We start from the raw sequence: 26596 nt of genomic DNA, 5'->3' as shown, positions 1-26596 counted from the left end.
CCGCTTCTGAATTGCAGATTGAGGAGTCACTTTGTACTATCAAACCAGCCCGACTTTGCACTGTTGCCAACATGGGTCTGGGAAACATGCTGCATATCGTGTATTTTCAGGAGCTAACCTTTTACTCCCTGCCACAGGCCACCAAAAAAAAAACTGCGGCCCGTTTCCCTGGCAAACAAAACTCACCTGCCCCACGTGTGGATGGCAGATTGCACGAGCCACTTGGTACTATCAAACCAGCACGACTTGGAACTCATGCCACTTTGGGTGTGGGAACCATTCTGCGTATCGTGGATTTTCAGGAGCCAGCCGGCCTTTCACAGCCACAGGCGCCCAAACACAAACTACTGCCCTTTTCTCTGGCAAACAAAACTCACCCCTCCCCGCTTCTGGATGGCAGATTGTAGGAGCCACTTGGTACAGAAAAACGAGCCTGACATGGCACTGGTTCCAGCTTAGGACTGGGAACCATCCTGCGTATCGTGGATAGTCAGGAGCCTGCCGTCCACCCACAGCCATAGGCCCCCAAACACAAACCACGGCCCTTTTCTCTGGCAAAAAAAACTCAGCTGCCCCGCTTCAGGATGGCAGATTGCAGGAGCCGCTTGATAGTATCAAACCAGCCCGACTTGGCACTGGTGCCACCTTGGGTCTGGGAACCATCCTGCGTATCGTAGATTTTCCAGAATCAGACGGACTCTGCAGGTCATAGGCCCCTGGCACAAACCTCGGCCTGTTTCCCTGGCAAACAAAACTCAGCTGCCCCACTTGTGGTTTGCAGATTGCACGAGCCACTTGGGACTGTCAAACCAGCCCGACTTGGCACTGGTGCCACCTTGGCTTGTGCAAACATCCTGCATATTGTGGATGTTAAGGAGCTAACCGGTCACTCCCAGACACAGGCTACCAAAAACAAACTCGGCCCTTTTCCCTGGGAAGCAAAAGTCACCCCCCCGCTTCTGGAAGGCAGATTGCAGGAGCCACTCTGTACTATGAAACCAGCCTGACTTGGCACTTGTGCCACCTTGGGTCTGGGAACCAGCCTGCGTAAGCTGTTTTGGACAACTTTTCTTTTCTTCCTGCCAAACACTTGGCAGGCCTCCGTGGAACGTCTAGAACACGATGGGAGTTGTTTTCTCTGCTGGCACAGTTTCTCCTAGCCAGACATAGTGGAAAATCTTTTTGATAAGATGTAGTAGGCAAGAGAGGCTAGGGACTGGATGTAAGCAAATGACACCCATCTTCAAAAAAGGCAATTAGGGGGACTCACAATAGTACAAACCAGCCAGCCTCTTTTTTATCCCCAGGATGTTGATGAAGCAGCTCTTCCTGGAAAACCTTGCCAGGCACATGAAAGACGACAAAATAATGTAGTTTGCATGATTATTTAGGGAAATTTCATGCTGAACATCACTTTAAACTCCTCTGATGAATCAACTTGGTTGGTAGATGAAGGGAATATTATCTGCCGGGGCTTCAGGGAGGTTTTTGACATATCTCTACATGGCAGCACACATACATATGGAAGCAATAGTGCAAAGGGGAGGGAATCAGTGTCTTTTCAGTGATGCTGAGTGAAAAGACAAGAGGCAGTGGGCACACACTGAAATACATGAGATTGCCTTTGAACATCAGTAAATGATTCTTTACTGTGAGGGTGACTGAACCACGGCACAGACTGCCCAGAAAGATTGTGGAGCCTGGATCTTTGAAGACATTAAAAGTACGCCCAGATAGAATCCTGGGCACGAGGCTCTAGGTATCCTGGTTTAGGCAGGGGGGTTGGGCCTGGTTAGCCCCACCAACCCCTTCCACTCTCATTCATTCTGTGCTAGTGAATTCTCTTCAAGATGCATTTCAAGCACTGGCATGACAAAGTTCTGTGCAGACAGAGATCCAAATGGACATGACATCTAAGTTCCTTAAGCAGTGTTCAAGAAGAATGTAAAACTCTGGGACAAGTGTCTCTTCCCTAACTGAATCCCTTTCATGGGAAAATTCCCAGCTCTAGAAAGATCTTCTGATACGCATGCTTAAGACTGACACTGGCTGAGCAAATTTCTCCCTATGTGTATCTACGACCAGTTAGGATCTTCACCCAAAGTGCTGTCAACATAGTCACAGAATGCCTATTGTTAAGAAGTGACAACTTCCATCAGAATGGCAGCTATTGGTCCACAAAATGGATTAATGGATGGGAATTATCTACTTGGGTTAAAAACAAAAATAAAGAGTTGGTCTTTATTTATCAATTTCATTGCAATATTGATAAGGGAAGAAAAAGACCTAAGTCCTTGACTTTCTGAACTCGAGGAAAGATTTTAAAAATTCCTTGTAAAAATGTATGATCACAATCAGATTATTGAAACCATTTCAGTTGGGAAAAAGTTCCAAAATTGTCTAGATAGTGGCAAAGAAGCCAAGAAAACAGGAAAGAAACAAAAAGAGAGCAAAAGAGTCAGCTTCAGTGTACAAGCTCGTTCTAGAAGTAGTCTGCTGGGGAAAGGAACCCCCAGCTGAATTTCCAATGTATTCCTGCGCTTGATTCAGTGACTGGTCAATGTAAAAACCAATCCTTTTGTACAACTTCTTCCAGCAACAAAAACTCCAACAGGTTGACACTACCACCATGTCTGTTCCAGACATATTTAAAAGAGAAATGATGATTTTCTTGAAAACCTACTTGCATAAAAGTTGCAAGATGGTGGAGGGATTCCCACATCCTCCTTCCTCCATCTGGCTTGAAAGTATATTTGATAAAATATGCAACAAAGCACATGATTTATAAGGTAGAGTCAAATGGATGATTTGGGAATTGATCTCTTGTTGATAGGAAACTTCATATCCACTCGGCGTGACCTTTCTAAAACAAAATGTGGAGCTGAGGCATGAATCTGCCACAACAATTGTAAAGCAAACATACACACTCCCCTTCACATGCCCCCCCTTCCACACACACCTAGGCACACACAGAGATCAGCATAGCAGATCATGAACACCTTGGAAAAGACTGAAATGCTAAATGCCTCTCTTGATGGGCAAAAGAGCTGGTGCAGTAATTCAAATGCCTGGTACAAAAATTCTGTTTAATATTTAGCTCCTATTTAAAACACAGCTTTTCATTTCATTCTATTTACAGAATATTTTCATTTCATTTGTTTCTTTAAAATTACTTAGTTCTCACCTGTTGTATGTCTAGGAATATTTTCTTCGAAAAATGGAAAAAAATAGATGATATCTTTTCAGCAGAAAACATTGGTTGATACAATTTTAAACCATCATGATATGGAAGAATTGTTCTGTCCCTCTCTAAGGTGGAAGAAGCATTTGGATCACAGATCATCTACAATGAAATACTTGACATGTTTAAGATGCTTTCAATCAGTTTTGATCGTCAATTCCTTATTCGTTGTAAACAGTAATTTTTCAGTGAAGGGAAAGTGTGTGTGGTATATCTACATGATGTGTTCAAACCCAGTTCCTACTAATGGCCAGGCTGAATTCCAGTAAATAATGTCCCAAATGATATTTTGCCGCCTTCTTTGGCACTTCATGAAATCTTACCCTGATGAAGTGCTGAAACACAGAGATTGTCTCTTAGAGAGTGTCTCATGTTGTAACCCATCCCATGGATTTTATGCTGTAATTCTTATCTCTTTTAAAATTTGCTATCTTCTGTACAGTTTTCATGAACTTTTCTGTTACAGTAGTGAATAGCACAGATAAATGTCATTTTGTACAACTTTGAATTTATCTCAAGAGCTGAGAGAAAACTTGCTCCTATACTTCAATCCGAGTTTCTTCTATAGTCCAACTTTGTTTCTCTACCGTCAAGCTTCTCCTTTGTTGCTGCTCCAAGCCCCGTCCAAGCTGACCTTGAATACTTTCAGGGATGGGACACCCACAACTTCTCTGGGCAACCTGTTCCAGTGTTCCAGCACTCCCACAGTAAAAAAGGCCTTCCTTTCATCTAATATGTGTAGGAAATCATAAATCTAGGCATAGAAACTTGGAGTGCAAATTTGAAATTCTTTGGATTTGAAGCACATTTTATATGAATACTGACTTACAGATGACTAAAAGATGTTGATGGGCATTTGAGCTGACAAGTTTTGAAAAAGTGCACGGAAATTAAAATTGAAACCACTAAAATTAAAAACTCCTTGCCATTTTCTTTTTCCTCTCCTATTCAAAATTGCATATGTCAGATATAGGCGCTTCATGCAAACCTCTCAGATGCTCTCAGAGAAAAAGCTTTTCTTTCAGACTAAGTTGTGGTTGACGGAGAACACTAGCAGTAGTGAAAGCTTTTCTGGGCATCGGGGCAGCACCTTCTCCTTGGATTTGTGTGCAGAATGCATGTTATCCAAACTGGAAAATAGATCCCAGCTCTGTTCTATTTATCATTCTTACTACATCAGGCCTGAAGATTGTGTGAAAAGTAGCCTGTGGACCTTGAAGATAGCGCATGTGAAACAGATGAAAGGTGATGGAGAAGTTGAGGGAGAAAAGAAAGAGCATATGGCCCAGTACGGACACCAGAAAGTATTCCTTCACGTGATCATGCAGACTGCAGGAGCCATTTGGTAATATCAAAACAGCCAGACTTGGCACTAGTGCCTCCTTGGGTCTGGGAAACATCCCGTGTATCGTGGATATTCGGGAGCCAGCCGGACAGTCCCAGCCATAGGCCCCAAAACACAAACCTCGGCCCTTTTCCCTGGGAAACAAACGTCACCTGCCCCGCTTCTGGATGGCAGATTGCAGGAGCCACTTGGAACTGCCAAATCAGCCCCACATGGCCTTGGTGCCACCATGGGTCTGGGAACCATCCCGCGTATCATGGATTTTCAGGAGCCTGCCGGCCACTCTCAGCCGCAGGCCCCAAAACACAATCTAAGGCCCGTATCCCTGGCAAACAAAATTTAGCTGCTCCGCTTCTGGATGGGAGATTGCCGGAGGCACTTGGTACTATCAAACCACCCTGACTTGGCAAAAGTGCCACCTTGGGTCTGGGAACCATCTTGCCTATCGTAGATTTTCAGGAGCCAGCCGGCCACTCCCAGCCACAGGTCTTCAAACACCGTCCACGGCCCTTTTCCCTTGCAAACAAAACTCAGCTGCCCCGCTTCTGCATGGCAGATTTCAGGAGCCACTTGGTACTATCAAACCAGCGCGACTTGGCACTGGTGCCACCTTGGGTCTGGGAACCATCCTGCATATCAATGATTTTCAGGAGCCACCCGGCTACCCTTAGCCACGGTTGTTGAAACAAAAACCACTGCCCTTTTCCCTTGAAACAAAACTCAGCTGCCCCGCTTCTGCATGGCAGATTGCAGGAAGCACTTGGTACTATCAAAAAAGTCTGACTTGGCGCTGGTGCCACCTTGGGTCTGCGAAACCATCTTGCGTATCGTGGATTTTCAGGAGCCAGCCGGCCACTCCCAGCCATAGGTGCCAAAACACAAACCACGGCCTGCTTTCCTGGCAAAAAAAACTCACCTGCCCCGCTTCTGGATGGCAGATTACAGGAGCCACTTGGTACTATCCAACCAGCCCGACTTTGCAGTTTTGCCACCATGGGTCTGGGAAACAGCCTGCGTATCGTGGATTTTCAGGAGCTAGCCGGTCACTCCCTGATACAGGCCGCAAAAAATGAACCTCGGCCCGTTTCCCTGGCAAACAGAACTCACCTGCCCCAGTTGTGGATGGCAGATTGCACGAGCCACTTGGGACTATCAAACCAGCCCGACTTGGCAGTGGTGCCACCCTGGGTCTGGGAAAACTCCTGCGTATCGTGGATTTTCAGGAGCCAGATGGCCACTCCAGGCCATAGGCCCCCAAACACAAACATCCTCCCGTTCCCTGGCAAACAAATCTCTCCTGCTCCACTTCTGGATGGCAGACATCAGGAGGCACTTGGTACTAACAAACCAGCCTGACTTGGCACTGGTGCCACCTTGGGTCTGGGAACCATCCTGCGTATCGTGGATTGTCAGGAGCCAGCCGGCCTTTCACAGCCACTGTCGCCTGAACACAAACCACAGCCCTTTTCTCTGGCAAACGAAACTCAGCTGCCCCACTTCTGGATGGCAGATTGATGGAGACACTTCTTACTATCAAACCTGCCCGACTTGGCATTGGTGCCACCTTGGGAATGGGTACCATCCTGCATATCGAGGATTTTCAGGAGCCAGCCGGCCACTTCGGGCCTTAGGACCCCAGACACAAACTTTGGCCCGTTTCCCTGGAAAACAAAACTCACCTGCCCCGGTTCTGGATGGCGGATTGCAGGAGCCACTTGGTACTATCAAACCAGCCCGACTTGACACTGGTGCCACCTTGGGTCTGGGAACCATTGTTTTGTGGAGAAAAGAAGAAACCTCACAACTTTGTAAAAGTTGTAAAGCCCGGTATGTTTATTTACGGCGCGCGCCGGACGCAAGTCCCCCAAGAAGGCATGCGTGCCTCTGAAGACCTCGAGTCTTCTTTTATCCCCCTTCCAAATGCATATGCATACAGTTTCAGAATAAGTTCATACATATTCATTCCGTGTGACATTTAGCACCAGTTCTTCTTTATCAAAGGAATTTCTAAGTCGGGGGCAAATCGACCTTGTGGTCTTTTCTGTTTTTTTTTCTCTGTCTCCTTGCTGTCTCGGCATGCGAGTTCTTCCTTCAGCTTTGGCCTCACAGACTTTTCACCTCTCTTAGACACTTCACCTAATTCAGAATGGATCTTTACTCTGTCTCATTCCCCCCTTTCCTAGGAAATAAGTAAATTCTTTTACTTAATGAAAACCTTCACAACAGTAAGTGTCTTTTAGTGCTTCACCATGTGCTTTTGACAAAGATGTTAGTACAGCTATTCGTTGTAGCATTCTCCAGTTACAAATTAACAATATAATAGATAATCCTAAGCTTACCCCAACTAATATTAGTAAAACTACAATGGGGTGGCACAACTTATTAAAGATTCCATTTGCAGTTGGTGACCACCCAAAGATCACATCCAATAATCTTAACAAAATTACATATACAGAGATTAGAATGGTTTCTACTAGACAGAATAACATCATTGCTATCAATTTGTACAGCAGCACAAGCAGTTCTCAAGCATACACCCTTTTCCAGTATATACGAGCACAGTTTTCTGGTCAGTGACAGGATGAATTTCAAAGTGACAAATACTCTGTTCAGTGTCCAAACACACATCCTGAGCATTAATAGTATTGCTTTCGCAAATGAATCCCATCTGTTTTCTAGTAATGCAGGATTCCAAGTTTACTGTCTGCCACTTTCCATTCATCTTTCGTGCCCACACTCTATGTTCTGAAGGATAGAGTATTGTTTTTTCATGGTTTAATCCTAGGGCAATGATGGGATGGATAACATAAACAGTGGCATTATGTATGGAAGCACAAAGGCAGTTGCCACATTAGAAACAGGATCACAGGTGAAATTCACCATAGTCTGCCAGGATTGAAAGTTCCTTTCAAAATCAATTGCATTATCCAACACAATTTCTTGAATTTCAGCTGGAAAATTACCTTCACCCCTTTCCCATATGATCAGAGCTGCTGTTGCTTGTATCCATAACTGTGCTTGTATACAACTGAAAGCTAAAGACACATTATCTTGAACTATACTAAGTGCTTCTACTATCAACTTGTGGTCTTGGTCCCCGGCCTTTTCATACTTCCTTACTTTGGCAGTACTTTTGAAATCTGTCACTGGCTAGTTCCCAATGCCAATAGAGATTACTATAAAGGCTGCTTCAATTTTGTTAGGCTACCTGCTGCAGTGGCCAGTTTATTCACCAGTATTTCTGAATCAATTCCATTTAAAACTCCTAATCTTGTCCCTAATATGCCAGTTAGATGTTTGTTATGGGGAACAGGAACTGCTTTCTGTTTATGACCATCCCTCCCTGCCAGAGGGATGTGCTGGGCTCACACTGCAAATTCAGACACCATTCACAAGTGTATCTGACAGAGGTTTAGGTCATATTTGAGGCAGATGTTTGTTCTGAAATGTAGAGACCTCAGGAATCTCCTTCCCCCTCCAGAGCACCTGATTTCCCAGATGTGTGGCAATCAGGAATGTCTCTCCTGGTCTACGAAACCTCACCCACCTTGCCCCTAGCTTCAGGTCCAAGCCTCAAGTAAATAATGAAGGGGAAGTCTGAGAGAAGAGCCTAAATTCATTGCAGTGCCTCAGAAGAAACTGGGATCAGGTTTCTGCTACTTGAAACACTCAGCACAAAAGTGATGCTCAAAATCCTACAGCCTGCTGCTGAGCTCTGAGGGGGAGTCTCTCTCTACCTCTTTTAAGCAGAATCCAACTGCCTCAGACTGGGACAATCACTGATCCAAACCTCAGTAGGAAAAGGGATAGCTATAAATAAAGAAAATCACCTTTCTTGCTTGGGTTAATTTACCACCTGCAGTTCAGCACCCTTTACCAGTCATTGCCTGTGTGTTCAGCCAACCGGCTTGGAAAATGACCTAAGGAGCTGTTGTTCAGTCACATTCTTTACTACGTTAGGTTCAAGTTTGGAGTTTGGGTAGAGTCTGAACTAGTATGGGGTGTATAAGGCCCTGCTGTGGTAAAAAGTGCAGTGTCCACTTTGAATTCAAATGAATGTCTGATAGTAATTCGAGCTCAAAGGCAGGTCACTTCTACAGGCTGTATCAAGGTGAAATTACACCAACAGTCTGATTCACTTAGGTTACCACAGACTTCCTGGTGTTCATATACACCAGGGGAGGTTCAGACACTAATTACATCTGGTCTCTCATAAGCTACCCTATTGATGACCTGGCACCCTACTTTGATTTCTTCTCCTCTGATTCCTTGAAGAGTCCACAGTTCCTGTTCTTGCCATTCTTGCTCCTCACATACCTGATTCTCGTGGATTACTACAGTAGATATGTTTAAATCTTTTATCTCAGAAGGTTTTCCTATGGATCCAGTATAGTGATTAAATGCCAGGGACCAAGGCCATTTAGCATTACTTTGAACAGAGGTACTCTCGAGTTCTGAAACTTCAGTTATGATTACACACAATACAATTCTACAAACTAAAATATGAGCTACTCCCAACCGCAATATACTCAGTTTGCCCGAGTAAGTTTTAATCTCAGTTCATTGTCTCCTGGCGTCACTCCTTAAGGGGTTTCTGGACCTTCTTCACCCGAGAGTGATGGATCTAGGCATCCTTGATTTTGATTGCAGTGAAGGTGGTGAGAAGTACTCGCAGTGGTCTGTCCCACTGTGGTTCCGAAGTCTTCTATGTAAGAGACTTAACATATACATCATCCCCAGGCTATCTAACTCCCTGCTCCGAATTCCAGCCACATGTTTCTCAATTACTCTGAGCTGTTTGCTTAATGCCACCATGTAGGTGGACATTCTGGACATTCCCTTTGTATTCTATATGGTCTTCTATAAGGCATTCCAAAAGGACTCAGCATTCCTTTAGCTCAAGGTTTAGTTTGAATTTGCAATAGTGCTAGTGGAAGAGCTTGGGCTAGGGTAGATTAACTTCTTGCCCCAGTCTTATGATTTGCTGCTTAATCAAATGATTCATTCTCTCCACCTGGCCGCTTGATTGGGGGTGGTATGGGGTGTGAAGTTCCTGATCTATGCCCAGATGGCTACTAATCTGTTGCACTATTTTGGAAATGAAATGTGATTCTTTATCTGAGGATATTGTGGCTGGAACTCTGAAGCGTGGTATTATTCCTTATAACAATAATCTGGTCACCTCTTGAGCTTTGACAGTTCTGGTGGGGAATGTTTCTGGCCACCCTGAAAATGTATCTATCAATACCAGTAAATACTGATACCCCCCTTTCCTTGGGAGTTCTGAAAAGTTAATTTGCCACTGCTGTACAGGCCCAGGGCCTCTCCCAGTCTGACCGAGTTTTGGCCGGGGGCGTATTTTGGGGTTAGTCTGGAGGCAAGGATCACATTGTCGGCTTACCTGAGTGATAGTGGCATATAAATTCCTGACAACGATACAACGATTGTTTCAATTAGATGTGTGTTCTAGAAAGCCTTTGGAAATTACTGCTTCAAAGTCAACACTTCATTTCAATGCACTCTGTATCATTCGCAGCCTTGGTCATTTTGAAAAAGGGGCCACACTCTATAAAAGGCTTCTAAGTAGTTAGGCCCTAGTGTGTTTTCTAGTGCCCTTCCTTCACTAGTAACCACGAAAATGGGAAGGGATTACTAGCTCTCTTTCAATGGTAGCCCACCCCTTGCAGTTGTACGTCTCTTTTGGTTAGTATTATTGTATTATGGCTTACCTTCGAGGAAAATCTGTACCTCACCCTTTGCTGCTTTCTTTGCCTCTCCATCCACCAGCTCATTTCTTTCCTCCAATTTTAAGCTCACTCTCTAGTGTGCCTTAATATGCCTTTTCAGGTAGCTGAACTGCTTCCAGCAGCTGGATTGTCTCTTCTTTCCCTGTGAGGTCAGCAGTCCCCTCTCTTTCCAGAAAGCTCCATGTGCATGTATGACTCCAAATGCATTCCTTGGGTCTATGTAGATGGGTATTCTCCTCCCTTTTGCCCTTTCCAGGGCACGGGTCAGGGCAATTATCTTAGCCTTCTGTGCAGAGGTACCTGTTGGTAAGGGTCCAGACTCGATTACCTCTCTGCAGGTAGTCACCGTGAACTTTGCAATGTTGCTTTCCTGTCAGTGAACCAGGTCTCTGCATCGTCCGGAGGAGTGTCCCTTAAGTCTGGACGGCGGGAGTAGGTAGCTTCGGTGGTCTCTAGGCAACTATGGTGTCCACTGAGAAAAGAAGCTGAGTTGACAATATTAGTCACCACTATCTCTACATCGTCTTGCTCTACCATGATGGCCTGGTATTTCAGAAACCTCTGTGGTGAGAGCCAGTGGCCACCCTTTACTTCCAGTGCTGCGGACACTGTGTGGGACACTAGCACAGTCATTTTTGTCCCAGGGTAAACTTGCGTGCCTGTTGAATATTCAGCACGACTGCTGCTACAGCTCTGAGGCAACCTGGCCATCTTTTGGCTGTTGCATCTAGTTGCTTAGAGAGGTAAGCAACTGCCTTTCAGTAAGGGTCCAAGTCCTGAGCCAGTATTCCCTGGGCAATTCCTTGCGTGGGAAAAATAGAAAGAATGGCTTACTTACATCTGGAAGTTTCAAAGCTGGAGCCGACATGAGGGCACTCTCTTTAGCTGGCGAAAGGCCCATGTGGTGTCTTGTGTCCACTGGAGATCTCTGTTTCCATTGGCAATAAGAGCATAGAGGGGTCTGGCGAGAAGTTCATAATTATAAACCCACAGGTGGCACAACCCTACCATGCCTAAGAGGGTTCGGAGTTCTTTCGTTGTCTGGGGTTTCTGGGTTTGGCATACGGCTTCCCTGCCTTAAAGCCTGCTGCTCAGCACTCACTTCTTACCCCAGGCAGATTACTTTCTGTTTCACTACCTGTGCCTTTTCTTTGAGACTCTGCATCCTTGGGGTCCTAGGAAATTCAAAAGGCTTACCGTCCAGGCTTCTCTCGCTTCCCTCATCCGAGTGGCTACTGGAAGATCGTCCACGTACTGCAACAGCCTCCTTTCCTCTTGTGGAGCTTCCTGGGACTCTGGGTCTTTGCAAGCTGTTCTCCAATCGGAGTGGGGAATCTTGAAGCCTTCAGGCACATGGACTATGTGAGCTTGAGTTTGAATGCAAAAATTTCCTGGCTGGCTTCGTGGATAGGGAGGCAAAAGAAGGCATCTCTTAGGCCTAAAACAGTGAACCAGGTTAGCTCAGGTGTTAAACAAGTCAGTAAGGCATATGGATTTGCTACCACAGGGTATAAATTCTGTGTTATCTTATTGACAGCCCTTAGTCCAGTACTATCAATTATTGGGCTGATTCCTTCCTTATTTTCCTTTTGAGGGTACTGCTCAGTTCTCACTAGTTGTGTTCTTTCCTTAAACTTGATGCTCATGGGGGAGCATCTTTCACTCTCCCTGGAACAGCAGAGGCCCATACCCTTGAAAACACTTGTTTACTTATTCTAATATCTCCTTACTAATGTCTTTCTTAATTTCAGTGTCTGTTAATGTTAAGCCTAACATCTTTATATCATTTGCCTCCAGAGTAACCTTTCTCATTTGAGAATGTTTAGCAAATTGAGTGAATTGTACAAAAGCTTTTAGGTACACATAGTACACGTTACTTTAAAGGTTTGCACAAGGATGCCTTCTCAGACTGGCCAGTTGTTCAGTTGTTCCCCACACTGCAACATAAACATTCTCCACAGGTACTAAAGTTTTATTTAAAACTGAATATATGGCTCTTGTGTCAACAAAAATTCTTCCCTTTTGGGGAGGTCATCTTTACCCTTCCTCCCTTACCTTGGGAGGAGCCTTTAGCAAATCATATGTACTCATTTTGTGAACTGTGATTGCTTTGCATTTCAGCACGATAATCCTTGCCTGATTTCATACGTTGCTATCTTATGCTGCATGCTGAACAAGATGTTTGATTTGCTTTCTCTTTGCCTTGTTTTCCCTTTTCAAGAAATCTGGGTGATTTCTTAAAACACAAAGACATTTCAGCATACAAAACTCTATCCCATTTATCCTCCTATTTTAAAACAGTACTAACAGCAATGAAGTATTATAAATCTTTTTATTTTCTGAGCTGCTCCTACTGGCAGCCTTCTCCCAGTGAGCCCCTCCCAAAAGGGGCTAATTTAGGAACCTTTTTGCTCTGGTCAGTTCTCATTATTTATTTCTCCTTGCCCTATCTCGCTTCCACTCAAACCTTTTTACAGACCTTCACGGTAGTTTCTCAACTTTCCTCCTATACACACAGCTCCAGGTGGCAGGTATCAGATGTGGTTCCCACACACAAGTTCTAAGACCTTAGGTTCTCAACCCGCTTGACCAGAAACCTCTAATTTACATGTGCCCTGACACTTATTAGAACAGCAAAACCAGTGTTTCTCATAAACACCGCACTGCAATAATAACTGCACATCCAGCTTTCGCTCACAGGCCATTCCCGTGTTCCCTGGGGAGACGGGGCAGCCAGAGCTGTCCCTGTGCCCAGGGGACAGCCACTGTCACCTCACACAGCATGCTAATCAAAAACGTGATATAGACACTATATTCTGATCAAACAAAACATCAGTCTTTTCTAGTTCTCTTCTTGCACAATCTAATTAAGCCCTGTGTCTACATACACTTGTTTTACTGCTTTGCAAAAAGGCTGTGCTAATCACAGCTGAAACTCTGATATGCCCTCAGACACAAACACTCGCACCCGCACCCCCCCTTTATCTCAAATTCGCTAGAGCCAAGGCTTGAATTGCTGTGATGGGGGGAATTCTTGGAATTCCTTTAACTCTATCGTAATTAAGCATAAATCACCGTACTATAGTTCTCCTATGTAAAATGCCACTCTGGTTGCAACAAAATCTTAAAATCTCCACAAACACTACTATACAATCTGAAAATCAAATTACCACAATGCAGCGGAAGACAATCACCACACAAAACCACTGGGAAAGGGCATATCTCTCAAAGTGCTCGCTTTTCTCAACACAACACAGCATACCATAATTCAGCATTTACTCACATCAATTTTCTTGGACACAATCAAAATCAAACATCCAAGGCAAAGGAACTCTCTGAGCTCATACTCATACTCACGGTTAAAATGTACCAGATCTACACAAATCACTACATTTAAACACGATAAGTACCATCACTGACATTCTTCCACTCGCTTCTCTGCGGGGCACTTCTGTCCCTGACCCCGCAGCCTGCTGCAGCCGGCGCCTCAGGCCTCACTCGGCTGCTTCAAACAAGGGTAGTACTGACCCCCCCCGCACTGTAGATTTATTCCTTTTATACACCATACACTTACACACTTGCACGATTAGAAACACAGTGCACCGACCACACAATGCACACATTAACCATACAGCAACACAGTGTCCGGAAATCACACACACACAAACAAATCACACACGGGCTCAACAGTTCTGCTCTATCAGAACTATGGACCCCCAACCCACACATACACAGGTTCACCGGGCTCACCCCTAGAGCCTCTAGCGGTTCTGCTCTATCAGAACTATGAACCCCCAACACACATACACGACTTCACCCGGCTCACCCCCAGAGCCACTAGCGGTCTGCTCTATCAGAACGATGAACCCCATGTCTAATACAGCTGCTCTATCAGCTGAACCCAGATGTCTCTGGGTGGTTTACTCCCTTGCTCTCCTTTCTCTCCCCTGGGGGCCCCTCAGTACATAGCGTAGGCCCCCAAACAAAAACAATGGCCCTTTTCCCTGGCAAAAAAAACTCAGCTGCCCCGCTTCTGGATGGCAGATTGCAGGAGGCACTTGGTACTATCAAACCAGCCCGACTTGGCACTGGTGCCACCTTGGGTCTGGGAACCATCCAGCGTATCGTGGATTTTCAAGAGCCTGCTGGCAACTGCCAGCCACAGGCCCCAATGCAGAAACCATGGCCCTTTTCCCTTGCAAACTAAACTCAGCTACCGCGCTTCTGGATGGCAGATTGCAGGGGCCAATTAGTACTATTAAACCAGCAAAACTTGGCCCTGGTGCCACCTTGGGTCTGGTAACCATCCCGCCTATCGCAGATTTTCAGGAGCCAGCCGGCCACTGCCGGCCACAGACCACCAAAAAAAAACCAAGACCCATTACTCTGGCAAACAAAACTCAGCTTCCCCGCTTCGGGGTAGCAGATTGCAGGAGCAACTTGATACTATCAAACCAGCCCGACTAGGCACTGATGCCGCCATGGGTCTGGGAGCCATCCTGCCTATCATAAATTTTCAGGAGCCAGCCGGCCACTGCCACCCATAGGCCCCCAGTCACAAAGCTCGGCCCGTTTCCCTGGCAAAGAAAATTCAGCTGCCCCGCTTCTGGATGGCAGATTGCAGGAGCCACTTGGTACTATCAAACCAACCCGACTAGGCACTGGTGCAAACTTGGGTCTGGGAACCATCCTGCATAAAGTGCATTTTCAGGAGCCAGAAGGCCACTCCCAGCCAAAGGCCCCCAAAGACAATCCACGGCCCTTTCCTCTGGCAAACAAAACTCACCTGCCCTGTTTCTGGATGGCAGATTGCAGGAGCCACTTGGGGCTATCAAACAAGGCTGACTTGGCACTGGTGCCAACATGGGTCTGGGAATCATCCTGCCTATCGTAGATTTTCAGGAGCCAGCCGACCACTTCCGGTCATAGGCCCCTATGCAGAGACCACGGCCATTTTCCCTGGCAAACAAAACTCACCTGCCACACATGTGGATGGCAGATAGCAGGAGTTACTTGGTACTATCAAACCAGCCAGACTTTGCACTGGTGCCACCTTGGGTCTGGGAACCATCCTGCCTATCGTAGATTTTCAGGAGCCAGCCGGTCACTCCTGGCCATATGCCCCCAGACACAAGCCTCGGCCCGTTTCCCTGGCAAAAAAAACTCACCTGCCCGGCTTCTAGATGGCAGATTGGAGGAGACACTTGGTACTATCAAACCAGCCCTACTTGGCCCTGGTGCCACCTTGGGTCTTGCAACCATGCTGCGTAATGTGGATTTTAGGGCGCCAGCCGGCCACTCCCAGCCACAGGGCCCCAAAAATATACCACAACCCTTATCAGTGACAAACAAAACTCACCTGCCCCACTTCTGGATGGCAAATTGCAGGAGCCATTTTGGACTATAACACCAGCCCGTCTTGGCACTGGTGCCAACGTGGGTCTGGGAACCAGCCTGAGTAAAGATCATTTTGCTTAGCCAGCAGGCCTCTCCCAGCCACAGGCCCCCAAACACAAACCACAGCACTTTTCTCTGGTAAACAAAACTCACCTGCCCTGTTTCTGGATGGCAGATTTCAGGAGCCATTTGGGACTATCAAACCAGGCCGACTTGGCACTGGTGCAAACATGGGTCTGGGAGCCATCCTGCGTATTGTTTATTTTCAGGAGCCAGCCAGCCACTCCCAGCCACAGGCCCCCAAACAAAAACCACGGCCATTTTCCCTTGCAAACAAAACTTACCTGCCCCGCTTCTGGATGGCAGATTGCAGGAGCCACTTGGTACTATCAAACCAGTCTGACTTGGCACTGGTGCCACCTTGCACCTGGCAACCATCCTGCCTATCGTAGATTTTCAGGAACCAGCCGGCCACTACCGGCCATAGGCCCCCAGACAAAAACCTCAGTCCAATTATCTGGCAAGCAAAACTCACTAGCCCCGCTTCTGGATGGCAGATTGCAGGAGCCACTTGGCACTATCAAACCAGCCCGACTTGGCAGCGGTGCCACCTTGGGTATGGGAACCATCCTGCGTATCCTGGATTTTCAGGAGCCAGCCGGCCACTCCCATCCACAGGCCCCAAACACAAACCACGGCCCTTTTCCCTGGAAAACAAAACTCACCTGCCCCGCTTCGGGATGGTAGATGGCACAAGCCACTTGGTACTATAAAACAAGCCCGACTTGTCAGTGTTGCCACCATGGGTCTGGGAACCATCCTGCGTATCGTGGATTTTCAGGAGCTAGCCGGTCGCTCCCTGCCACAGGTCCCCAAAACTAAACCTCGACCCTTTTCCCTGGCAAACAAAACTCAGCTGTTCTGCTTCTGGATGGAAGATTGCTGGAGCCACTTGGAACTGCCAAATCAGCCTGACTTGGCAATATTGCCATCTTGGCTCTGGGAGCCATCCTGCATATCAAAGATTTTCAGGAGCCAGCCGGCCATCCTTAGCCACAGTTCTTGAAACAAAACAACAGTCCTTTTCCCGTGCAAAAAAAACTCAGCTGCCGCGCTTCTGCATGGAAGATTGCAGGAGCCAATTGGTACTGTTAAAAAAGATTACTTGGCGGTGGTGCCACCTTGGGTCTGCGAAACCATCTTCCGTATCGAGGATTTTCAGGAGCCAGACGGCCACTCCCAGCCACAGGCCCCCAAACACAAACCAAGGCCCATTACTCTGGCAAACAAAACTCAAATGCCCCTCTTCTGGATGGCACAATGCAGGACCCAGTTGGTACTATCAAACCAGCCCGCCTTGGATCTGGTGCCACATTGGGTCTGGGAACCATCCTGCGTATCGTGGATTTTCAGGAGCCACCTGGCAACTCCCAGCCAAAGGCCCCCAGACAGAAACCTCGGCCATTTTCCATGGAAAACAAAACTCACCTTCCTCGCTTCTGGACGGCAGTTTGCAAGAGCCACTTGGTACTACAAAACCAGCCTGATTTGGCATAGGTGCCAACTTAGGTCTGGGAACCGTCCTGCGTAATTTGGATTTTCAGGGTGCAGCGGGCCACTCCCAGGCACAGGCCCTCAAACACAAACCACGGCCCTTTACTCTGGCAAACAAAACTCAGCTGCCCCGCTTCTGGGTAGCAGATTTCAGGAGCCACTTGGTACTATCAAACCAGCCCCACTTGGTACTTGTGCCACCTTGGGTCTGGGAAGCGTCCTGCGTATCGTGGATTGTCAGGAGCCAGAGGGACACAACCCGCCACAGGACCACAAACACAAACCACGGCCCTTTTCCCCGGCGCACAAAATTCACCTACTACGCTTCTGGATGGCAGATTTCCGGAGCCACTTGGTACTATCAAACCAGCCCTACTTGGCACTGGTGCCACCTTGGGTCTGGGATGCATCGTGCGTATCGTGGATTGTCAGGAGCCAGCAGGCCACTCCGAGCCACAGTCCCCCAAACACAATCCACGGACCTTTTCTCTGGCATACAAAACTCACCTGCCCTGTTTCTGGATGGCAGATTGCAGGAGCCAATTGGGAGTATCAAACCAGGGCGACTTGGCACTGGTACCAACATGGGTCTGGGAACCATCCTGCCTATCGTAGATTTTCAGGAGCCAGCCGGCCGCTCCCAGCCACAGGCCCCTAGACAAGAACCTGGTCCCGTTTCCCTGGCAAACCAAACTCACCTGCCCATCTTCTGGATGGCAGATTGCAGGAGGCACTTGGTACTATCAAACCAGCCCGACTTGGCACTGGTGCCACCTTGGGTCTGGGAACCAGCCTTCATATCGAGGATTTTCAGGAGCCCGCCGGCCACTCTAAGCCACAGGCCCCGAAACACAAACCTCGGCCCGTTTCCTTGGCAAACAAAACTCACCTGCCCCGCTTCTGGATGGCAGATTGCAGGAGCCACTTGGTACTACAAAACCAGCCTGATTTGGCACGGGTGCAAACGTGGGTCTAGGAACCATCCTGCGTATTGCTGATTTGCACGGTTCAGCCGGTCACTCCCAGCCACAGGCCCTCAAACACAAACCACGGCCCTTCTCCCTTGCAAACAAAACGCAGCTGCCCTGCTTCTGGATAGCAGATTGCACGAGGCACTTGGTGCTATCAAACCAGCCCGTCTTGGTACTGGTGCCACCTTGGGTCTGGGAACCATCCTGCAAATCAATAATTTTCAGGAGCCAGCCGGCCACCCTTAGCCACAGTTGTTGAAACAAAAACCACGGCCCGTTTCCCTTCGAAACAAAACTCAGCTGCCCCGCTTCTGCATGGCAGATTACAGAAGGCAATTGGTACTATGAAAAAAGCCTCACTTGGCGCTGGTGCCACCTTGGGTCTGCGAAACCATCTTGCGTATCGTGGATTTTCAGGGGCCAGCCGGCCACTCCCAGCCATAGGCGCCCAAACAAAAACCTCGGCCCTTTCCCCTGGCAAACAAAACTCACCGGCCCCGCTTCTGGATGTCATATTGCAGGAGACCCTTGTTGCTACAGAACCAGTTCGATTTGGCACTGGTGCCACCTTGGGTCTGGGAACCAGCCTTCATATCGAGGATTTTCAGTGCTAGCCGGCCACTCCAAGCCACAGGCCCTCAAAAACAAACCACTGCCCTTTACCCTTGCGAACAAAACTCAGCTGCCCCACTTCTGGATGGCAGATTTCAGGAGTCACTAGGTACTATCTAAACAGCCCGACTTGGCACTGGTGCCACCTTGGGTCTGGGAACCATCTTGCCTATCGTAGATTTTCAGGAACCATCCGGACACTGCAGGCCATAAGCCCCCAGAGACAAACCTTGGCCCTTTTCCCTGGCCAACAAAACTCAGCGGCCCAGCTTCTGGATGGCAGATTGCAGGAGCCACTTGGGACTATCAAAACAGCTCGACTTGGCACTGGTGCCACCTTGGGTATGGGAACCATCCTGCCTATCGTGGATTGTCAAGAGCCTGCCGGCCACTTCCAGCCACAGGCCCACAATCACAAACCACGGCCCTTTTCCCTTGCAAAGGAGACTCAGCTGCACCGCTTCTGGATGGAAGATTGCAGGAGGCACTAAGTACTATCAAACCAGCCCGACTTGGCACTGGTGCCACCTTGGGTCTGGGAACCATCCTGAATATCAAAGATTTTCAGGAGCCAGCCGGCCACCCTTAGCCACAGTTGTTGAAACAAAAACCACGGCCCGTTTCGCTTGGAAACAAAACTCAGCTGCCCCGCTTCTGCATGGCAGATTGCAGAAGCCAATTGGTACTATCCAAAAAGCCTCACTTGGCGCTGGTGCCACCTTGGGTCTGCGAAAACATCTTGCGTATCGTGGATTTTCAGGGGCCAGCCGGCCACTCCCAGCCATAGGCGCCCAAACACAAACCACGGCGCTTTTCCCTGGCAAACAAACCTCACCTGCCCCTCTTCTGGATGGCAGATTTCAGGAGGAACTTGGTAATATCAAACCAGCCCGACACTGCACTGGTGCCACCTTGGGTCTGGCAATCATCCTGCGTATCGTGGATTTTCAGGAGCAACCCGGCCACTCCCAGCCACAGGACCTAAAACACAAACCACGGCCCCTTTCTCTGGCAAATAAAACTTGCCTGCCCCGTTTCTGGATGGCAGATTGCAGGACCCACACCCTGCCACAGGCCTCCAAACAAAAACGAAGGCCCGTTTCCCTGGCAAACAATACTCTGCTGCCCCGCTTCTGGATGGCAGATTGCAGGAGCCACTTGGTACTATCAAACCAGCCCGACTTGGTACTTGTGCCACAATCGGTCTGGCAACCATCCTGCGTAACGTGGATTTTCAGGAGACAGCCGGCCACTCCCAGCCACAGGCTCCCAAACACAAACCACGGCCATTTTCCCTGGCAAACGAAACTCACACGCCCTGTTTCTGGATGGCAGATTGCAGGAGCCACTTGGTACTATCAAACCAGCCTGACTTGGTACTTGTGCCACAATGGGTCTTGCAACCATCCTGCGTAACGTGGATTTTCACGAGACAGCCGTCCACTCCCAGCCACAGGCCCTCAAACACAGACCACAGCCCTTTTGCCTTGCAAAACAACTCACCTGCCCCGCTTCTGCATGGCAGATTTTTGGAGCCACTTGGTACTTTCAAACTAGCCCGACTTGGCACTGGTGCCGCCTTGGGTCTAGCAACCATCCTGCCTATCGTAGATTTTCAGGAACCAGCCGGCCACAGCCGGCCATAGGCCCCCAGGCAAGAACCTGGTCCCGTTTCCCTGGCAAACCAAACTCACCTGCCCCTCTTCTGGATGGCAGATTGCAAGAGGCACTTGGTACTATTAAACCAGCCCGACTTGGCCCTGGTGCCACCTTGGGTCTGGGAACCATCCTGCCTATCGTAGATTTTCATGAGCCAGCCGGACACTTCAGACTATAGGCCCAGAGACAAAAACCTCGGCCCGTTTATCTGGCAAACAAAACTCACCTATTACCGTACCTGAATGTGCGCAGCTGGTGAGAGAGAGACGGTGAATCTTGTATCTTGATGAGAAGGCTTGATTTATTAAGATATTATATATAGTACATTATGACTGTACTAATAGAATACAGAGAGAGGTTTGTAGAGCTGTCGGTTTCTCGGCTGTTTAGGTGGCCTGGAAAGGCCCAGGGTGGCCTTGGACAGCCCGGCGCTTCAAAGGACGAGAAGAGACTTCTGATCTTTTCTCGGTCTCGGTGTTTATTAATTGTTTATCTAAAAGATTTTCTTTCAGCCTGACAGAGGTCTGCACAGCAAGCCAGCCATGAGCACACTGCGAGCCCCCGGGGCGGTCACTTATCTTTATACCCGAAGTTACATATACAATATTTATAATTTTTCCCCAATACCTTCTACCCTTATTAACCGGTGCACTTCTAGTAATAACCAATCCCAAAGTGCCACCATCACCACAGAAGATGGAGGCCAAGAAGAAGAAGAAGAAGAACAGGACACGCCCCAATTCCTCCATCTTACTTCTTTAGACCCCCCTGTACAGAAATCCTAAACTCTGTGTTTTACACTCTAATTAGCTTATCCCTTCACCATTCACCCAGTGAATTCCTCCTATCCTCATACAGGTGTCGTCTCCTGTTTAGGATCAAAGTCCTGCCACCAGACACTTCTGGCAACATTCCAGGACTCCCGAGCCCCCTAGGGTGGTCTCGGCCACTCTGCACCTCCGTCCTGAGGTGCTGAGATCCCACATAAAGCAGCTAGGCTAGCTAAGAATAGAAAAGAAAGAATCCATAACAAAGTTGTGGCCAAGGACTTAGTCCCCTAGCTGGCACTGGTGAATGGCCCTTAATTATAAACATAGAAAATGAGCCAATCAAGGTGTCCCTGTTGCATTCCCCAGCATCTGATAATAATTGTTTACCTTGTCTTCTGAAGCCTCTGGCCTCCAGAAGACGCAGAAATCCGAAAGAAAGGATTTCTGTGGAGAAATGTCTGCGACATCTCACCTTTCTAAATTGTATAAAATAAAAGAAATGCTGATGTGGAATGAACAGGAAATTCCTTCACCTATAAAATATAGAATACTAACAATTCACTAAAACAATCCTACAATATAAGAAAATTTCAAGAAAGAATGCAAAGAGAATTTGAGTCCATGCAGCTGAGTTTCAGGAACAGTCTATCAGCTGAAGTTGTTTCTTTTGGACATCTGAGAGTCCTTAGAGTCCTTTTTCTCCTGAAACAGCATAACACAATTTCAAACAATTTAAAACTGTTTGAAAAAATTTTTAGAATGTCCTTTTCTGGCCCTTCAGTGCTTTCAGTGCTTCAGAGCTGCTGCCCGCTATTTAAATCTTTTTTATTTCATTTTTAAATTTTTTTTTTTTTTTTTTGAATCGAAAAGCAAAAGAGCAGCAGCCAGCCGAGCAGAGCAGTGCCAGAGAAGGAAAGGCCATGGGGGCCCTGGCCCATGGTGGACCAGGAACCCCAAAACTGGCTCACAAAGGGGGACCAGGACCGGTAGGACAAACCAGAATCCCCAAAGACATCAGGAGGCCTCGCAGTGGGCCCGGCCCAGAAATTTCCTGAGCCAAACGGCCCAGGCCAAACCCATAAGGAAGGCTCTGCATATCCACAGGCCTGAACCCTGTTGCCAGCACAATGGCAGCACGGGTAGTGAGACGCTTCCTTTCCCCTAAACCACTGAGGCATGCCAGCAGCAGGGAAATAGAAGCCTTCCCCAGCAATCCCATCTGGGGTCTGGAGATGTTTGTTTCCCACAGCAAACCAGCTATGGTCTCCTCCAACTGTGCCCTCTCCCTCTGCAATGCATCGGCTTTGTCTCTCATCCGCCCCGTGGCATCATCCCCATCCCCTCCGGGCTGGGGATCAGAGGCAGAACTCTCTGGATGCACCTGCCCCCCCATGCCGCTAGGGCACAAGAGAGGCGGCGGCCTCCATGGGACAATCCCCGAAAAACCACCCCCCAAACCGCTGAGAATGCTGATCTTAAAAACAGGCAGCTGGACTTCCGCAACAGTCAGCTGGCGGGCAGCCCCCGCTCCACGGAAGGAAAGACACCCCGCCAGGGCGGCTGCTGGGGCAGCAGGTCTGGGATGGTCCGAGTTCAAACAAGCCGCCGGTGCCATGGCAGTCTCTGACAACGGCAAAGCCGCTGGGACATCCGGTGGAAGCAGCGGGGGGGGAGTCGGAACTGGAGAGGGAACCACGCTGAGCGTGGGATCCACGGGCCACTCCGAGAGTCCCGCGGGCTCAACGCCATTTTCAGCCCCATCCTGAACAGGAACTGTCTCGGCTTGAGGCAGCGGGGATGCGCGGAAACACGCTGTTGCTGCGTCCCTTGGCTCTGAAAGCGGCGGCAGGCACAGCACGGGCAGCAGCGGAGCCTGGAGAAACGGCGGAGCATCGCTATTGCTTAGCAACAGGTCAATCGCTGAAAGTGCTGTATCTTCTGCCTTCTCCGACACAGGCTCTGGCGGGGGCTGGTGAAACCGCGGGCGGGACCTCCTGGAGAGGTGGAGACGGGATCTCCTGGAGTGACGGCTCTGGAAGGGGCGTGGAGAAAGCCTCAGAGACCGGTGCCGCCCACATGTCTGAAGGAGGCGGAGTCTGAGAGGCCGGCGCTGGCTTGAGCGGCCACTCCCATCCCCCCGAAGAGAGAGAAGGGGGGAAGGAGAAGGCTCCATCTGAGCATGCTCTGGAGCAAGAGTAAAAAAAACTTTTTCACGCCGCAAAGTTTCAGCCCCCCCCGCCGCGAAACAGGGGGGGGGGGGAAAAACCCAAAGCCATCACCCACGGGGTCTTCTGCCAGGGGTGGTGGAAACGGAGCCTGGCCATAACAATTAGAGATCCATTGAAAACAAGCTGCTCTGCGTTTCAGGACTGGGAAAAGCTTTATAAATGCTGGGTAGGTAGAAGGCAGGACACGTCCCTGGCTCCAGATGAACTGGAGAATCGAGTCCATGCACTCCCAGACAAAAACATCTAAAGCGTACAGGACATCAGTAAAGAACCCAAAAAGTTTTGCCCATCGAAAGAATTCATAGATATCTGTTTCTGACAAAAGGAAACCGTCTTCCCTGCACCAATGTTTCCAGAGGGCTATGATCTTCACCTCTGAAGGGGAGAATTGACTCTCTTCTGGCAAGGCATGTGTCTGCCATACGAACAGCCACAAGCTACGCAGGGCTGGTTCATCAGGGATAGAAAAGTGAACAGTAACTTTTGAAAGAGTCCAGCTTGCTCTGGCCAGCTCCACAGGTCTGCAGCTCTTTTCCATCATCTTTCCTGATGGTTTTCCAGAAGAAGGTTCTGTTGTGGTCAGCCTTGGCTGTGAACTCTATCCAAATCTTCAGTTCTTCAGCTCCGGGCTTGAATCCACTTTTGTGGTCACTTCAAAGCAACCATCAAATGCTACACATACAGGATTTTTACCCAGTGCAGCAATTTGCTCCTCTGGTCTTATTACATTAATTTTTGCTCTTACACAAGGGGTCACCAGATATTACCGCACCTGAGTGGGCGCGGCTGGTGAGAGAGAGACGGTGAATCTTGTATCTTGATCAGAAGGCTTGATTTAGTAAGATATAATATATAATACATTATCACTATACTAATAGAATATAGAGAGAGGTTTGCAGAGCAGCTAGGCTAGCTAAGAATAGAAAAGAAAGAATCCATAACAAAGTTGTGGCCAAGGACTCAGTCCCCTAGCTTGCACTGGTGATTGGCCCTTAATAATAAACATAGAAAATGAGCCAATAAAGGTGTCCCTGTTGCATTCCCCAGATGCTGATAATAATTGCTTCCCTTGTCTTCTGAAGCCTCTGGCCTCCAGAAGACACAGAAATCTGAAAGAAAGGATTTCTGTGGAGAAATGTCTGCGACACTCACCGACCCTGCTTCTGGATGGCAGATTGCAGGAGCCACTTGGCACTATCAAACCAGCCCGACTTGGCAGCGGTGCCACCTTTGGTCTGGGAACCATCCTGCGTATCCTGGATTTTCAGGAGCCAGCCGGCCACTCCCAGCCAGAGGCCCCAAAACACAAACCACGGCACTTTTCCCTGGAAAACAAAACTCACCTGCCCCGCTTCTGCATGGTAGATGGCATACGCCACTTGGTACTATAAAACCAGCCAGACTTGGCAGCGTTGCCACCATGAGTCTGGGAACCATCCTGCGTATCGTGGATTTTCAGGAGCTAGCCGGTCACTCCCTCCCACAGGTCCCCGAAAATAAACCTTGACCCTTTTCCCTGGCAAACAAAAGTCACCTGCCCCGCTACTGGATGGCAGATTGATGGAGCGACTTGGAAATGCCAAATCAGCCTGACTTGGCAGTGTTGCCATCTTGGGTCTGGGTGCCATCCTGCATATCAAAGATTTTCAGGAGCCAGCCGGCCATCCTCAGCCACAGTCCTTGAAAATAAACCACAGTCCTTTTCCTTTGCAAACAAAACTCATCTGCCCCGCTTCTGCATGGAAGATTGCAGGAGCCAATTGGTACTATTAAAAAGATTACTTGGCGGTGGTGCCACCTTGGGTCTGCGAAACCATCTTCCGCATCGTGGATTTTCAGGGGCCAGCCAGCCACTCCCAGCCATAGGCGCCCAAACACAAACCACGGCGCTTTTCCCTGGCAAACAAAACTTACCTGCCCATCTTCTGGGTGGCAGATTGCAGGAGGCACTTGGTACTATCAAACCAGCCCGACTTGGCACTGGTGCCACCATGGGTCGTGGCAACCATGCTGCGTATCGTAGATTTTCAAGAACCCGCGGACATTGCAGGCAATTGGCCCCCAGAGACAAACATCGGCCCTTTTCCCTGGCAAACAAAATTCAGCGGCCCAGCTTCTGGATGGCAGATTACAGGAGGCACTTGGTACTATCAAACCAGCTCGACTTGGCACTGATCCCACCGTGGGTATGGGAACCATCTGGCCTAATGTGGATTGTCAGGAGCCTGCCGGCCACTCCCAGCCTCAGGCCCACAATCACAAACCACGGCCCGTTCCCCTTGCAAAGAAAACTCAGCTGCCCTCCTTCTGGATGGAAGATTGCAGGAGCCACTTGGTACTATCAAACCAGCCTGACTTGGCACTGGTGCCACCTTGGGTCTGGAAACCATCCTGCGTATCGAGGATTTTAAGGAGCCAGCCAGCCACTCCTAGCAACAGGCCACCAAACACAAACCAAGGTCCTTTACTCTGACAAACCAAATTCACCTGCCACGCTTCTGAACGGCAGATTGCCGGAGCCACTTGATACTATAAAACCAGCCCGACTTGGCACTGGTGCCACCTTGGGTCTGGGAACCATCCTGCCCATCATAAATTTTCAGGAGGCAGCCGGCCACTGCCGGCCATAGGCCCCCAGACACAAAGCTCGGCCCGTTTCCCGGGCAAAGAAAACTCAGCTGCCCTTCTTCTGGATGGCAGATTGCAGTAGCCACTAGGTACAATCAAACCAACTCAACTAGGCACTGATGCCACCTTGGGTCTGGGAAACATCCTGCAAAAAGTGCATTTTCAGGAGCCAGCAGGCCACTCCGAGCCACAGTCCCCCAAACACAATCCACTACCCTTTTCTCTGGCAAAAATACTCACCTGCCCTGTTTCTGGATGGCAGATTGCAGGAGCCACTTGGGAGTATCAAACCAGGCCGAATTGGAACTGGCACCAACATGAGTCTGGGATCCATCCTGCCTATCGTAGATTTTCAGGAGCCTGCTGGCCACTCCCAGCCACAGGCCCTCACACAAAGACCACGGCCCCTTTCTCTTGCCAATAAAACTCAACTGCCCCATTTCT

The sequence above is a fragment of the Melospiza georgiana genome, chromosome W (assembly GCF_028018845.1).
Source record: "Melospiza georgiana isolate bMelGeo1 chromosome W, bMelGeo1.pri, whole genome shotgun sequence".
In the NCBI taxonomy this organism is placed as follows: domain Eukaryota; kingdom Metazoa; phylum Chordata; class Aves; order Passeriformes; family Passerellidae; genus Melospiza; species Melospiza georgiana.
This window is presented reverse-complemented; position numbering follows the sequence as displayed.